Source organism: Engystomops pustulosus, chromosome 3, assembly GCF_040894005.1.
Source record: "Engystomops pustulosus chromosome 3, aEngPut4.maternal, whole genome shotgun sequence".
In the NCBI taxonomy this organism is placed as follows: Eukaryota; Metazoa; Chordata; class Amphibia; order Anura; family Leptodactylidae; genus Engystomops; species Engystomops pustulosus.
In genome coordinates this window covers 206325745-206342386 of record NC_092413.1, presented here as the reverse complement: position 1 = coordinate 206342386, position 16642 = coordinate 206325745, and the positions used below count along the sequence as shown (strand labels likewise).

At 41.2% G+C, this 16642-nt stretch overlaps 1 non-coding gene across 1 annotated transcript; it reads right to left on the bottom strand.

Annotated features, from left to right (window-relative positions):
- Nucleotides 1-12273: 12273 nt before the first annotated feature.
- LOC140123267 (U6 spliceosomal RNA) lies at nt 12274-12380 on the bottom strand. Its single transcript, XR_011854597.1, has one exon. It is a non-coding gene; the product is annotated as a U6 spliceosomal RNA (small nuclear RNA).
- Nucleotides 12381-16642: the final 4262 nt, after the last annotated feature.

The following is a 16642-nucleotide window of genomic DNA, read 5'->3' as shown; positions in this document are numbered from 1 at the left end:
AATTTCTAGAGTGGGTTCTAGCTGATACTGCACGCATATTAAACTTAATGAGAAAATATAATTTATGTAAATTATCATTTAATAGCAAACTAAATATGCATGTGATATTAATTAATTTCAATGAACTGTGATAATCCATTTGCTCATTCAAATATCACAATGAATTAGAGTCGCACCTGATTTGGGCAGCCGAGAGATACATTAGATTCCGGCTACGTCTCCACAATGATATTTCTCCTTCCCATTCTTGATAATGACGATCTTTAATTAATCATAAACTATCAGACGATTATTTTCTACACACTCACCTAATCCTGACTCTAATTGTTTCATCACGTGTTGGATAAGGAATCACGGAACACGATCCTCAAGATCAAAACAAAAAGTCCAAAAAGAAATTCCTACTAAACATTTTTTTGTTCATTGTAAAAAATTCTAGGGGCTATATACTAGGGGCTAGCTGGCTATATACTGTGGCAGGCTGGCTATATGCTGGGGGCAAGTGGCTGGGTGGCTATATACAGGGGGCTGAATAGCTATATATTGGGAGGAGGCTGTGACTAATGCAGTACCCACCCTAGGCTTATACTTGAGTCAATAGGTTTCCCGTTTTTTTGTGGTAAAATTAGGAGGGTTGTCTTATAATTTAGTACATATGGTAATCTGTGAGATCAATGCATGATCAAGCAGAATTTTAACTTTTATTGGTCCATAACTTTAAAGGGGTTTTCCCACAAAAGGAAATCCTCACATCTCAATCCCCTAGTGATGTTATGACAATAAAGGTCATTTTTACCCCTTACTTTACAGTTTTACTAATTTTTATTGCTATTTTAGCTCCTATCACTCTTTACGCTGCTCAGTGTAAAATCCCAGGGTGTGCTTTCTAAGCAGACACATTGGGGCAGATTTACTTACCCGGCCCATTCGCGATCCAGCGGCGTGTTCTCTGCGGTGGATTCGGGTCTTCCGGCGATTCACTAAGGCAGTTCCTCCAATGTCCACCAGGTGTCGCTGCTGCACTGAAGTCCGCCGAGGCCCGCCGGAGTTCACGATCTTATACTTGGTGAAGGTAAGTGTGTGTCCCGCGACACTTTTTTTTTTTTAATGCGGCGGTTTCTCCGATTTCCGTCGCGTGCATGCCAGCACTGATGCGCCACAATCCGATCATGTGCGCCAAAAACCCGGGGCAATACAGGGAAAATTGGTGCAAATCGGAAATATTCGGGTAACAAGTCGGGAAAACGTGAATCGGGCCCTTAGTAAATGACCCCCATTATGACCCCCATTATGACCCCCATTATGACAATGTGGTTAGACTTTCAAGGTACATGTGTATATACACTCATCTGCCTTCTGACATTGTACTAACACACTGACACATACAAAGAGAGATGAGACAGATGAGCGATGCATCAGATAACACAGAGGCTGCCAGACTGTTACACTGTGAGCCCTGCTACATCTCACAGATATGTGCCTGCCTCCCCCTTCCCCCAGATCACTTATCTCCTTGTAGTTTCTCTCTCCTCAGTATGTCCTGGCAGGAAGTAATCAGTGTCTGTGTCTCTGAGCTCCGTGCAGGGGGTGTGGCTACAGGCACACAACAGAGAGACACAGAAATCTCATCTGCACAATCTCACACAGAAATCCAAGATGGGGCCCGACCCTAAGTCAGAAGTTACAGGGTCGTGTCTAAGGACCCAGGACTGACAGGTTGAGGCTGAGTACATATAAGAAACTTGTCTTCGTGGGAATAACCCTTTTCTATAGCTATATGGGGGCTTGTTTTTTTAAGGAGTTCAATTGTTACCGTAGGATTATTTTTTATAGAAATAAAAGAAATTTTCTTTGATGGTATTTCTTTTTTTTTTTTTACCCATGCTTTTAAAATGAAGACATTAATCAATACAAATGTCATACCATAAATTAAAAAAAAATGTTTTTGAAAATTTTTATTAATTAAAAAAGAAGTTTCATTTTCTTGTGGAATATACAGGAGATAATTATTATATTATTTTTTATAAATCTACATTTTTTATTTTCAGTATTGCTGACTAATCCTCAGGATGGATCATCAACATCAGAGTGTTGTGGGTCTAACAACTGGATCCTTGCTTTGGTCCAATCCAGGGCAGCCATTTATACATTAGTAAGCAATGAATATATCAAAAGCCCAATCCTGTCTGTGGGTGGGATGTTAAACTCTTGCCTGGATCTTACTCTGTGCTGGTTATTGTTTAAGTTCTGTGTGAATTCTGCTCTCCTGGGTTACAGATGCTTAACAGATTTTTAGAATTCCCTTTGTATTATGATTTGGGTTTATCTGTTCTGATCCAGCTCCTGCATGGTAACTCTATTTGCATTTGTCTACTGGAAAACTCTTCAGTTGCTTTTAGGTTTTGCTTTCTGCAAGTTATAGTAATTACTCTCTTGGATTTTAAGAACCCTGATGCCAAAACTAACTATTCTCGCTAAGGGTCACCTTTAACTTTGGATCATGTTTTCTTCATAGGTAGCTTACTTTCCTCGTGGGCTTGCTCCTAGAAGTTTCCTGTAGTTTTGGGAATTTTCTCCTAGTATATTAAAGGGGTTGGTCACTCTTTTACATAAGTTGCCAATTTTCCTTTATTGCCTTAATAATAACCCCTGAATGTTCATCAAGTGTTTCAGCAGTCCTGCTACTTACTTTAGCGCTTTCTGCAAACTCTCTGTGGATCTTTGTTTACATGTCTGAACACTGATGAATAGGAGGAGCTGAAGAAGGAGAGTTATGACTCATCCTCCCCTCTCCCTGTGTCTGTTAGTGAGCAGGACTGTGATAGAAGAGACACAGTAGGTGACGCCATTAGGACAGAATGAGAAATAGGAAGTTGTATATACAGGCAGTCCCCATGTTACATACAAGATAGGTTCTGTAGGTTTGTTCTTAAGTTGAATTTGTATGTAAGTCAGAACTGTATACAATATTATTGTAACCCCAGTCAAAAATTTTTTGGTCTCTGTGACAACAATTGGTTTTTAAAAATGTTGGATTGTCATAAGAACCAGGAGAAACAATGAATCTTAATTACAGACACCTTTGATAACTGTTATAGCTGATTATTATAGCCTAGAGGTGAAGTACAGCAAATTACCAAAATGCAGAGGTCAGTTTGTAACTAGAGGTTGTCTGTAAGTCTAGTGTTCTTAAGTACGGGACCCCCTGTATATAGAAGGCAGCATGGTGAGAGCAGGGTGAGGTCAAAGCTTTCAAAGGAGGCGAAGACACAGGTACACATACGTGCAGAAACATGGAACAAATTTATTGAATAAGTGGTCAACCCCTTTAAGAAGAAAATCCATTACAGAATTGTAATGCATCCAAACTGCATGATCACATCAATGATGGACTAGTACCACTTTCGATGTCATGTATGTCTATGCTCATGGCATTCAAAGGTTATAAGTGCTGGAATCTCTGTTGGGCTAGAATTGCAATACAACTAAGCTAACCCTGACATCTGGTCCATATTGGTGCATGACCCTAAAACCAATGTTTTTCCCACAGAAACTCTCCAACTCTCGTATAAAATCTTCTGAAAAATGGTGCCCGCTTTAGCCTCAAAAGGACCTTCTCTCCATGATGATGTTTTGCATAGATTGAGATGTCCAGATGTTTTAGGCAGGTGCTTTGTTATGTTTTGCCAATGTGATGTACTAAAAATAATCTGCTTGAAAATAAAAAAGCTTAAATAAAAATATAACATAATACAGTATTATGTATTTCCCCATAAATGCCGAGAAATGCAGATGTAGCAAATGGAGTTTATTTGTATTGTAAATGAGCAGTATTCATTATTGGATGTCTTTGGTGAAGCATTACTTTTAATTATTTCTGGACGTTTTCAAGAACAACATTAACCGCATGATGCAAATGTGATATCTTCATTAACAGCTCCATTCACATGTCTAATAAAGCAAAATATATGAAAGACTATACCGAGCTGTCACATAGAGACACCAGCGCGGCAGAATAATCGCCTGCTTAATCTGATAGTATAATGTTAATGAGAGGCATCCAAGATCTCATGAACAAACGTACTTGCTTGAACCCAAGATCATAGGTTTCGCCTTAAGGAGAAATGGGTAGGTTAATGGGTAGGGATAAGCGGACCAACGCAATGCAGGTAAAGGTCCCCGGATGCAAACTTGGACTCCACCCCCACCGGTAGACCACACCTGTGATACACCGGTGTAACTAAGAACCTGGAGTTGGTTATATAATGTAGCCTAGCGGCAGTAGATCGTTGTGTGATGTGTGGATGTGCCGTCCAGTTCTTTTTCTCTCCTTATGTTGGTTTAGTATTTTCTATCCCTTCATTTATTTTGTTATTTGCCTGGTACCAGCTCTCCGCCCCAATCGACCCAGGTGCTTTTAAATTAGCAGGAGACTGCACATAGTGGCCACCTACTTCTTCTCAGCCAGTGCCTGAGACTACATGGAACAGTGAGTATTCAACACCTGTTCACACATGGTGAGCCTTTTTCCTGTTCACAAGTGCTGGGGGGGCAACCAGGTCTTGGTCCCTGCCGGGGCTGTGCTGCGGCGGTGGTGGACGCAATGTGATACCGCAAACAATAGCGTAGGGACCCACCATAAAGAGGTGACCGTGAAGAGGTTACTGAGCTTATACAATTTGATCAAAATGTAACTAAGAACCTGGAGTTGGTTATATAATGTAGCCTAGCGGCAGTAGATCATTGTATCATGTGTGGATGTGCGGTCCAGTTGTTTTTCTCTCCTCATGTTGGAAGCTATTTGTTTATCTGGGACAACAGGAGGGACCATGGAGATAAGTACTGGCTTCTATTTTTTTAACCGGTCCCATCCCAGCCACCCAAGGGTTTTTTTATACCCTCGAACAACCCCTTTTATCCTTTTTAATGAAGCTTACGGCTTTCCAATCCCAAAAGTGTGGTACCAGCAATAATTTTGGGTGTTGCTGGTTTGGATTAGCTTTTGTGTTCATGAACGGGTCCCCTCATCGCAAGAAAAATATTGAACTATTGAAATCAACTGTTGGTTCCCTGATGGCCACTGAAAAAGAAGTCCCAAGCTCCCTATTCCATTAGCACTCCTTAACAGTTCTTAACATACCTGTGCCCCACCTCTCTTCCAGTATCTTTAGTGGTACAGACTACAGTACCTGCCATCTATCTTTCCTATGCAACATGTTCTGGGAGGGCCATTGTAAATATGAGGATGTGTGGAGCAGTAACTATGTGTTTCCAGTCCCTGTTGAGGTGGTGAATGCTTTCCCCCTGACACACCATCGGAACCTGTGGCGTAACTTGGAGAGGCCACATAGCAAACTTCTGAATGGGGTCCCACTCACCTCTTAAAACATATACATACAGTGTATACACACCATATATTTGTACATATCACATACACCCATACATCATATACACAGACATACAGCATATTTGCTGTCTCCAGACATTGTGGGTCCTATAGCAGCTGCTATGGCTGCTACCCTTGTAGTTACGCCCCCTGTACTAAACCATCGGTCCAGAAGGTGCAGCTAAGGGCTTTTCCATGGGGGTTTTGCTTGTCTTCTAGTCAGAGGCCTGGCAATATCCGTCTCCCAGCACGGCACCAGCAAAAATATATCTGTGGTACATGCGGAACCCAACTCCCGATGCTGTACGCCGGCACCAACAAAGTAAAATACATCCACGTGGAAGGCGCAGGCACTAGGAGGCACCATACCCCAGGTTACAGCGATACCACATATACTACATGAAATTAAAGGGCCAGGCACCAGTTACAGCAGACCAGACCCAGTTATTAGTCACCCATCAGGCCCAAACAATGGAAAACCATGAGTGCAATCCACCGGACCTAAAAATCAACAACATCAGATACATCAGAGCACTGGGTCCTACACACAGCACCTGATCCAGATGTAAGTCCTGATCCCGTAGCAAGCAAACGGTGTATGTCCGTATTTTGTTGATTGAGTCGTTCAGTCTGCATTGTGTTAACTTTAAAATTTGTATGCAACCTACCCATAACCCCTAACTGTATATAACATTATGCCTGGGCACTATGCACAAAAGAATAACCCCCCTGGAGATCAATAAAATCATTTTGTATCTTATTATGTTGGAGAGGGTACTGTTTAATAGCTTGCCGTAGGCGGAAGAGAGTTTAGGTTGACCCTTGGGTGGCAACCATTACTGCCTGCTTCTGATTGTACACGGAGACCGGCAAAGATGACATGTCAACAGTACACACACCTTACAGCAGGAGATTCAAGCTGCTCCAGCACACACACTGGGGCACATTTACTTACCCGGTCCATTCGCGATCCAGCGGCGTGTTCTCTGCTCTGGATTCGGGTCCGGCCGGGATTTATGAATGTAGTTCTTCCGCCGTCCACCAGGTGGCGCTGCTGCGCTGAAAGTCATCTCATCGCGCCGGAATGCACCACCTCGGACCAGGTGAAGGTAAGCGCTCCCCAAGTGACACTTTTTCGGTTTTTAAATGCGGCGTTTTTTCCGAATACGTCGGGTTTTCGTTCGGCCACGCCCCCCGATTTCCGTCGCGCGCATGCCGGCGCCGATGCGCCACAATCCGATCGCGTGCACCACAATCCCTGGGCAATTCAGGTACAATCGGCGCAAATCGGAAATATTCGGGTAACACGTCGGGAAAACGCGAATCGGGCCCTTAGTAAATGACCCCCACTATCTACACTGCCGATCTCCCTATACAAACAGAAGCGAGCAACAGCCACCACCATGGGGGAACGGGAGGAAGGAGAGAGGTAAGTATAAGATATTTCTTTCACTACCACCCTAAACTTTTTTCTAATCCTGGACATCCCCTCTAAGCTATAATTTTATTTTCATACACAGTACAACACCGGATAACCTGTTTCCCATTTCTTCCACTACTTTTTCTTCCAGCTGGAATCAGTAGAGAATTCTCCAAAATATTTCATTTCCTAAATTACGTCGAGAATATTGTGTTCTTTGAATCCCTTTTGTTTTTTTTTCCATACCAACCACTTTTCGCAAAGTACATGTTTTCCAAAATAGAGACTACATTTTTTTAGTCTCGTGTTATCGCCTACTTTGCATAAATTTAACTTAATTGCCCACTTTGCCAAGTATGAAAAAATTGCGGCTTTGTGCGGAAGGTTTGTCGCGGTGTTGTACGTCTCTCAGCACCATATAAATATCTCATTAAAGTGAGAATTCTTCTCCCATTTTCATCAAGCAGTTACAGAATATTAACTTTGACAGCAAAAGCCCAACTATTATTATTTTTAAACTTAAATGTTTCTTTATGACTCTTTTTTTTTGATGCCATTATCTCATTGATTGCCCGGGCACTTGGCTACTTAAGCGACATAAAATGCAGAATGAGAAAATATGCCATTTCTCTGCTGGAAAGTGTACAATTAACCAATGTTAAAATTTGTCTCTACTGACTTGGCAACCTTTATGGCACGCACATTTCATCCCTTGGTATTGTGTGTAATAGAAAGACTGCCACTTGCTGTAGCAGGATAAGAGGTTTAATGAATATTAAGAGCATGTAATTTATTTGTAATCTATTCATTCTTCACTTTTTTTAACTGAAGAACTCCCATGAGTGGTAATGAACACTTTACTAAACAAGCTCTTAAAGTCTTATTCTTCTTGCAGGCTGCATAGCGGAAAATGGCTAAGAAAATACAAGAATAATTCGGAAACAAAAAAGGAGTGAAATGGATGATGTAAGAGGATTGATTCGAATGTGTCCTTTATGCTCTTAAAGGGGTATTCCCAAGAAGACAAGATGCTTAAATATACTTAGGATAACAACACTCTAGTGCTAGCACGTGTAAGACTGCAATAATTTAATCTACCAGTGGTATTTAAACAGTTAACACCCACAGTGTTACTAAAGGGGGACCCAAACAGATTTGGTCCAAATTTTAATGGGTGCGCTCTTTACTAGTAGTAACACATTTGGGACCATAAACCAAGCCATGTAGTGATAATCCTCTCACTATGGATGTACAAATCAACCTGCAAGTGCAAATGGGGTGGGGCTTATTTGACATTGATGGAATCATCATTTCTTTAGCTGTGATTGATTTTTCTGACTCTGTGTATCAGGTGTCTGTAGCCATTCTGCTCAAACTCCTTTTGTGCCCTTGCAAGAAGATTTTGACATCTAGATACAGATGAAGATCACAACATTTTTGGGCACAAAGTTATGCTCCTGATTTTTTTTTAGTTTGAACTCAAAAAGTCTCCACTTTAACTCTTATAGAGTTTCTTGCAAAATCTGTAATAACCTCAAAAGCATTTTCTTTATTTTATAAACGGAGGGATATTGGACCCCTTTCATTTTGATATAGATTCCTAAGGACTAAGGATGAGCGAGTCTGACCAAACGTAACACAAAGGGGCTCATTTACTAAGGGTCAGTCGAACGCATTTTCGTCGGGTCTCCCGACGATTTCCGTTTTGTGCTGAATTGCCCCGGGATTTTTCACGCGACAGAAATTGGGGGGTGGGATTCGGACAAACCGTGGAATTTAAAAACGCAACTGTGTCGCAAGATCAAGCACTCACATGCACTGGGAAAAAGCAGGTGAACTCCAGCGGACCTCATGGGGATGCGACAGATGCAGGAACATGGGCGCACGATCTTCATGAATCGCGCCGGACCCAAATCCTCGTCGGACAACGCACCGGACCTGGTAAGTAAATGTGCCCCAACATGCCCGGGTTTGCTGGACGACTCAAATGCCAAACACTGAACTTAAAGTTTGGTTCTGCTCATCTCTACCAAACAGTAACGCCCACTGCTATCTATTTAAATGCTACTGGCAAAGCCACCAGTGAAATTTGGCTCTTACCAATCACAGCAAATGCATGTCACCTTTTTGGGGAGGATTGGTGCTCCCTGTGACTTTCCTGTGGCTGGAAAGAGACGACACGTGTGCTTTTTAATAGATAACACCCGCGATCAGCGCCAGCACCGATCACAGGTTTTATTAGCGATCGTGTTGAGTCGGGCCTGGACATGAACTGACTAGAGTCCATGTCCAGGTTTGGGGCCAGAACTTCCAAAGGTTCCGATTCGAGAGGAGAAGAAAAAAGTATTTTTTCCTATACCCCAAAAGTTTTGAAATTCTGACAAAGATTTATAAAACTTTGGTTCTTGTCTAAACCCATCATGAATGCTTGACTTGTTTGTTGCTACAACTAAAGCCACATCTGTTACAGTAAAGAATCCTTTTTGAGAATGGTTTAACCTTGAGTTCACTCATTCAAAATGAGTCAAGTGGATCAATGTTGTTTTACATGTTGTATATTGTAGCATTGATAGTGTAGACCTTGTATACATACATCATACACAGGATTCAGATCTATAACTCATAAATACTGAATCATTTCTATACAAAGTTCTCGGTTTTATACATTTTCTATGAATTTAATTTGCATAGTTTGAGATGTTTTTTTGTAACCTTCAATGAACATAAAGTTTGTGAACTGAAAGGAACATAAGCTTTTAAATGATAATTTCAGTGCATTATCCCACTTTGTAGAAATTAGTCTAGTTCATGTATTATTATGTTTTAATTAAATATTGTGTGCAGATAACAGTAATGACGTGATCTTTCTCTTTGCAATTGACAGACAATGTGACTGGAATTGAAACTGGGATATTAAGTTAGTTTTAAAGTTCATTTAGTTAGATGAAATCTACTGATGGGTTCATGTTCAACTTTTATCTTGGTGCGATCAAAACCTCTAGATATGGAGCTCTTTGCAGGAGCTTTGAAAAATTATTACTTTTTAGGAGCGTTCCATTAGGTTCAGTGCACCCTTCCGGTTTCCAACAGTTTTTTGGAGGAGAAGATACCTGGTGGAAACAGATATGCTGTTCATCTATGGGATCTATTCTGGCAAACCTATTATCGTTGATACAACTTAGAATACTGGATGGGGCATAATCTCTTTTTTCGAAAGCCACGAGATAGGTTTATCTGGTGTTCCCAAATGTCTTCAGTTGTTCCCTGCTACAGTGTAAAACTAGTATACAATATTTCAACCCCCTGTTGTCTATGGTATACAGTACATGTCTATATTTGACCCAAAGGTGATGACTAGAGATGAACTGACCTGATAGTCAGGTTGCATTTTGATCTGGCTTCCTAACCTTAAAATATTGCTGGCCAAACAGCCAATCTGGTAAAATTGCTACCCCCAGCAATAAGCCATGACTATAATTGGCCAGCGATTCAATCAAAGTCTTGGCTAGTTCGACTGCCAATCTGGCAACATGTCCGGGTCAAGTCACTGAACTCATCTGCCAGACCCAAAGCTGAGCATTGGGTCTGCTCATCTATAGTGCTGACATTGAAGATTTTACTAACATTTCCCAATAATACATTGGAATTGTACTATGTAACTTACAGAAAATTAAGGAAACTGTGGGTCAGTTTCAGATTGCCGTAATGTTGTTGTATTTTTCAAAAATGGTCTGAGATGACAATGCATAATTAAATGATCATAGATAATGGTCCAGATAAAAGAAAAAACTAAAATCATGGACAATTTGCCTAAAAAGGAAAAAAAAAGTCCACCTTGACCCTTTTGTTTCTAAGCCTCATCCATCAAGGATTCCATACATTTACTTTATAAAGTTTTGGTTCCCTTCTGCACTTTCTGGAAGTCATCAACTGCTTCAGCACAGCTGTGTTCACCAATCTAACAGTAAAAGGGGTTTTATGGCATGTTTAATATGGTATTTGTCTGATTTTAAGGGGCAAGGAATTCTAGAGAATTGCTGCAGCTCCCAAGAAGTCCTTGAGACATGAGTGGAATGCTTGAATTAAAGTAGATAATAATCTGACATCTCTGGATGATCAAAGAGCATGGGTCGAAAGATAGACCAACAGAGAAGAGAGGTAAGTAGGTAGGTGCAGCACTATGCAGTCTTTGTGGTTAATTGGAATTGAATTCTGAAGCTGAAGGGCAGCTAGTGTAGTGACTGACATGGAGTTGAGGCAGTGTCTCGATTGATAGATAAGTCTGGCTGCTGTGTCAAGGACATAATGCAGTGGTGAGAGTTTAGTAAGTAGAAGACCGTAAAGAGTGAATCATTAGTTTAAGCAGTTTCCGTGGTCAGAAAGGGGCAGATTCTGGAAATGTTTTTGAGGTACGTGCAGCAGTTTAGGTTGTTCCAACCTTTTTTTTTTGTCCTTTGAGTTCATGTTAAATTAACTTTTTCCTGTGTGGACCTCCGCTAGCATCACACTTGTCTGTGGCAGCTAAATATTCTCTCTGCTAGACCCTAATAACCCTAATTGTGTAATCAATTTAACCTCCCGTTCCAAGAAAAATACACTCCAGCTCTCTTGCCACAGGGAACATTTCCAATCTAGCCAACGAGCTCCAAATTAACATGATAATCCTAGGTGTTTATAACTGTGCCCTTTCGAAATCTATGAGTTTTTTCTAATAATGTGTAAAACAGGATCCAACTGTTGAGAGACTTGTGACCAAACCACAACTTCTGCTTCCCAAGCAATTCTCTCTGTTTATATAAAAAACACTCTGGGGCACATTTACTAACCGGTCTGCTGAAGTTCACCGAAAGTGCATTGTCCGACGATAATGCACTGCGCCGCAATTCACTAAGATTATGCGCCTGATATCCTGCATGTGTCGCCTCCCCGCTCAGATCCAACAGAGTTCACCATCTTTTTTGTGGTGCCTCTAAGTGCTAGGGCTGGCGACACAATTTTGCAAGTTAAATCCCGCGCTCAGTCCGAATCAGTCGGACAGTCCGATGGTACGCCCCCTAAATTGTGCCGCATGGAAACCAGTGCAGTTGCGCCACAAAAGGATCGCGTGCATCAAAATTCAGACGCAGACAACTTGTAAAATACCTGTGCAAGCCAAGTAATCCCTGAAAAAGGTGCACAGTCCGGCGAAAATTAGCAGCGTGACTCTTAGAAAATGAGTCCTTATATGTTTCATTTTGTATAGACCTAGACCTGATAAAGGTCTAGGTCTATGGCCAAAATGCATTGCGCATTGTGTCTCTTGGAACATTGAACAACTCTATCCATTACCCCTGGCTTTGGAGTGCTCCGCCATATTGTTAGACTAACAGGATATGGTTATGTTCCCTTAGAATACAGGTGGTTCCACATGATCCCTAGTTAGAGAAGGACCTCTCTGCCCACTGTGACCTCTGGTGAAGCACTCTGGATGCTATTACTTTAGACCCAGGCTGCAATGATCATCCTTGCGCAGGGGCCATGCTAATGTTCTCTGTAACGTTCCAATTTTAGTATATGTGCTGCCGAAGCGAGTAGCTTTGTGCAATGATCATCTGTAAGGTGTATGTACTAAAGCTTTATTGATAATACTTGTTCCCATGACAGCAGTAAATTTTGAAAATTTTGAAAAAAAAATGTGTTACAATTATAAAATATACAGTTCCGACTTACATACAAATTCAACTTAAGGACAAACCTAAATAATGTATCTTGTATGTAACCCGGGACCGCCTGTAGTACATTTTGGAATAACGTTATTTGGGATCTATACTTTTTTGGAACTGATGGATAACAAATAGCTGAGTGCCACTAGAAACGGTACTAGGCACTTAAGATAGAAAAGATAAGTGGAGGGACTAAGGGCACATTGTAGTATTAATGGTGTAGACATTGGGGCACATTTGCTTACTCGGTCCTGTCGCAATCCCCGATCCCGACGGTCCGCAGAAGATGAAGTCCGGCTCGATTCACCAACATCGTGCGTCCGAGATCCTGCATGTGTCGCATCCTTGCTGAGGTCTTCCAGAGTTCACCTTCTTCTTCTTGGTGTATGTGAGTGCATGTCTTGCGACACAATTTGACAAGTTAAATCCCGCCCTTTGTCCGAATCCGTCGGGTCGTCCGACGGCCCACCCCCCTGATTTGTGTCACGTGAAAGCTGGCGCCAAAATCCGATCGTGTGCACCCAAAGCCCCAGTTAAATGCGGTGCAAAGCGGAAAAATAAGTGAAACCCGATGGTCCGTGGACCCTTAGTAAATGTGCCCCATTGTTCTCACCATGTCTGTGATTATTCAAAGACTTGTCCCAGACAGTAAAGTCACAAATACTAAATAATATTCATTAAAAAATGTCTTTTATATATTTTATAACAATTTTCAATTGTTTGACGTTTATTGAAACTTTAATGAATATACAGTCAGAGAACTGAAAGAAACAGAAGATTTCTAAAAGTCGAGTTATCACTTCAGTGCATTATCCTCCCTTTTTATAAATTAATTTAGTTCATAGATTGTTATTTTTTTAATTAAACTCTGACATTAAGGACGTGATCTCTTTCTTTCAAAAAGGCTATGTGTCTGGAATTAAAAATGGGATCATTTGTAAGTTTTATTACTTTAATCAACATCAGTTTGTGGGATGAAACCTAAAGATGTGGCCAGTCCTGACCTTTCCTCTCGGACATTTGTTAAGAAATCATCATCAAGTCTACCGCACATGTGGTTTCTATAAAGCAGCTTTTTTCACACAAATCTGCCTGACCAAAGGCTTCTAAGATTGCTAATATTCTGCTAAATTGTTTGCTAATTCTGGGTTGCCTTGGCTTATTGCCTGGAGATGACTACACTTGGTGGAAGATCCATCACCACCCTGTCTGTTGTTTGTTCTGCTTTATGAGACTTTTTGGTCTCAGTTGAGACTTTTAGTTCTTAGATAAAACTAAAAAAGTCCCAACTGAGACCAAAAAGTTTCAAGCAGTAGTAGGCTAAATTCACACTACGGTTTAGACCTCCATTCCTTACCTTATTTGTAAAATGGTAAAGAGAAGAGGTTTAACGTATCAGTCCCTTATACATGGGTTTTTTTATTTTGGCGATAGAAATGATGGTGCTTGCAGTACTTGGTCTTCATTTGAAAAAAAAAACACATAGATCATGGATATCTGCCTAACTGTACATAACGGATGACATAAAATTTGCATTAATGTCAATGGGATTTTTAGCTGATACTTTAAACCTCCATTTTCTACCTTATTTTTTAACAAAGGTAAGGAACAGAGGTTGGAACAGTAGTGTGAACTTAGCCGTACAAGAAACCAGACAACGTTGTGATAGATCTTTTACTGACACTCCAGGGTCATCTTTCGCATCCAAACCAGCTCTCGCATGGCTATACCAAGCATTTCTGCTACCAATCTGCACCCCTCCACCATATATTAGACAGCAGTGAGGTGGCAGAAGGGTGACGGAGAGCCTAACAGAAATAATAATATGGACAGCACCCTAACTTAAGTCACCCTAACCTAAGTCAGTAATTGAACAACATATGTAGTTATACCGGATGCAAACAACGGTCCGAATGACAATGGAATAAGACCACCTGGGAGGCAAACATGAGCAATATTAGGGCCTGCTCTATATTTGCATCTTGGGAAGTTAAATTCATGAATTCGGCCGTGGAATCCATGACTTTCTGCATAAGCCCATAAAAGAGAATAGGGATGTGTTGTAGTTGTTGATAAAATGGCCAGCACATGTCTTACGTTCATGTTTCATCTGCATGAGCTGTTATAGTGTGGCATTGCAGGTGCTCTCCGCTGCCCATTATCTCCATCTTCACGTAATACAGCTAAATCATGTCTACTCTCTCTATGTGCAATTTTTAAGGGTGGCTACCTGTTTGGAGTAGGGGGATTCTATCTTAAAGACATTCAAGCAGAAGTTACAGAAGCTAAATATTGCACAAGACCGTAACTAGTAGGATGTATGACCCATTAATTTACTGAACTCTGCAACCTTGAGGCCAAAAGCTCAACTGGCTTCATGATATATCCAGCACCGGCAACAACGTAAGGACTATTCCCAAAGTTAGTGGCTTGGTGATCACCTGAAGCATAGTCTAGATCCCTGTAGACGGGTGAAAGGTTGAAAAGTAGAGGTGACTGGGATATCTCTTCTAGGAGTAGCCCAAAACCAAACTGGTTTGTCATATTTGACCCATGCAGATGGCTTCCTACTTAAAAATAGTTCCCTTCACTGCACTTTAAAGAAGCAATGATGCAGAAAGAGCATTGCCTACAATGTTGTATCTTTTCCTGGAAGAGACTTACTGGTTTGGCCATCGACCTATAGAAGGCGGCCTTCTTAAGGCACGCTCAAAGCATAAATCTCCATTTTTTTTTGCATTCCTGGAAAACTCATCTGCACGTTCCTTTTCTTAAATGATCTCGAGTCTTTCTAAGAATCATCTCCTCAATATTTAGAGAAGCTGCCAATTGATATAAGATCCGAGTCTTCAGCTTATCCCTCAGTGCTCAGTGCTCTTAATCATTAAGCCAGCTGTATTAATGCACCCAGAGAGCTGACATTTGCATTTTCTATATGTTGTGATTACATCCAGTAGTGAAAGGTGCCAGGTGTTACAAAAGAGCACTTATTGACTCATTTAATGAGCTAATTTGCAAAACTAATTTCCCCTTCCCGGGCAAACGCCTCGTTCTTCCTAAGAGCGGTTAATTAAGGCGCTTCTCCTGGAGGATAGAGCCGCATTAGGTGTATATTATTGTACATGGTAGAGTGCAGGTGCAAGCTCTTAAATCATTTTTGCTCTTTACTCTCAGTAGAAAAAATCTCCGGGGTCGTGTAAATGTCAAAACTTTGCTTTTTTTGTCATTGTTTTTAATATCTGTGTAATTGTCCCCAATAAATTAAAAAGTTGTATTTTTTTTACTTTGGTTAATGTTCAACAAAACTTTGGAAATTACTTGACAAAAGTTTAACATATATTTAAAAGAAAATTAAGTAAAAAATAAAATTTAGAGAGACAAGCTTCTTATAATGGCCTTCACTTCAATGTGGAGCCCTAATAGACTTCTAGTAATGAATGCGATAGCATATAAATTTAAAAAAACCCAAAATTTCATATGGGGTAGGGGCTGTCTGAAAACAAAGACCTTGTTTATTTGGTTTCATTAATGGAGCTTTACAAAATATCTTACTGTAGCAGGATGGATAATTGGGTATTACCCGATGTTAATCTACCCAATCATGAAGGTGAGGGTCCCAAGTCCCACTTTTAATGTGGTGATGATCATGCAACACATTCATATACATATGTAGACATAGTGGGGCAGGTTTACTTACCCGGTCTGTTCGCGATCCAGCGGCGCGTTCTCTGCGGTGGATTCGGGACCGGCCGGGATTCATCAAGGTAGTTCCTCCGCCGTCCACCAGGTGGCGCTGCTGCGCTGAAAAGCATCTGAACGCACTCAAGTTCAGTGAGCCGGGCTGAGTGAAGGTAAGCGCGTCCCAAGCGACACTTTTATTGTTTTAAATGCGGCGGTTTTTCCGAATCCGTCGGGTTTTTGCTCGGCCACGCCCCCCGATTTCCGTCACGTGCATGCCGGCGCCGATGCGCCACTATCCAATCGCGTGCGCCAAAATCCCGAGGCAATACAGGGAAAATCGGCGCAAATCGGAAATATTCGGGTAACACGTCGGGAAAACGCGAATCGGCCCTTAGTAAATGACCCCCAGTATATATTCACATATGCTGCTGCCTCATTCCCTGTGTGATCCCC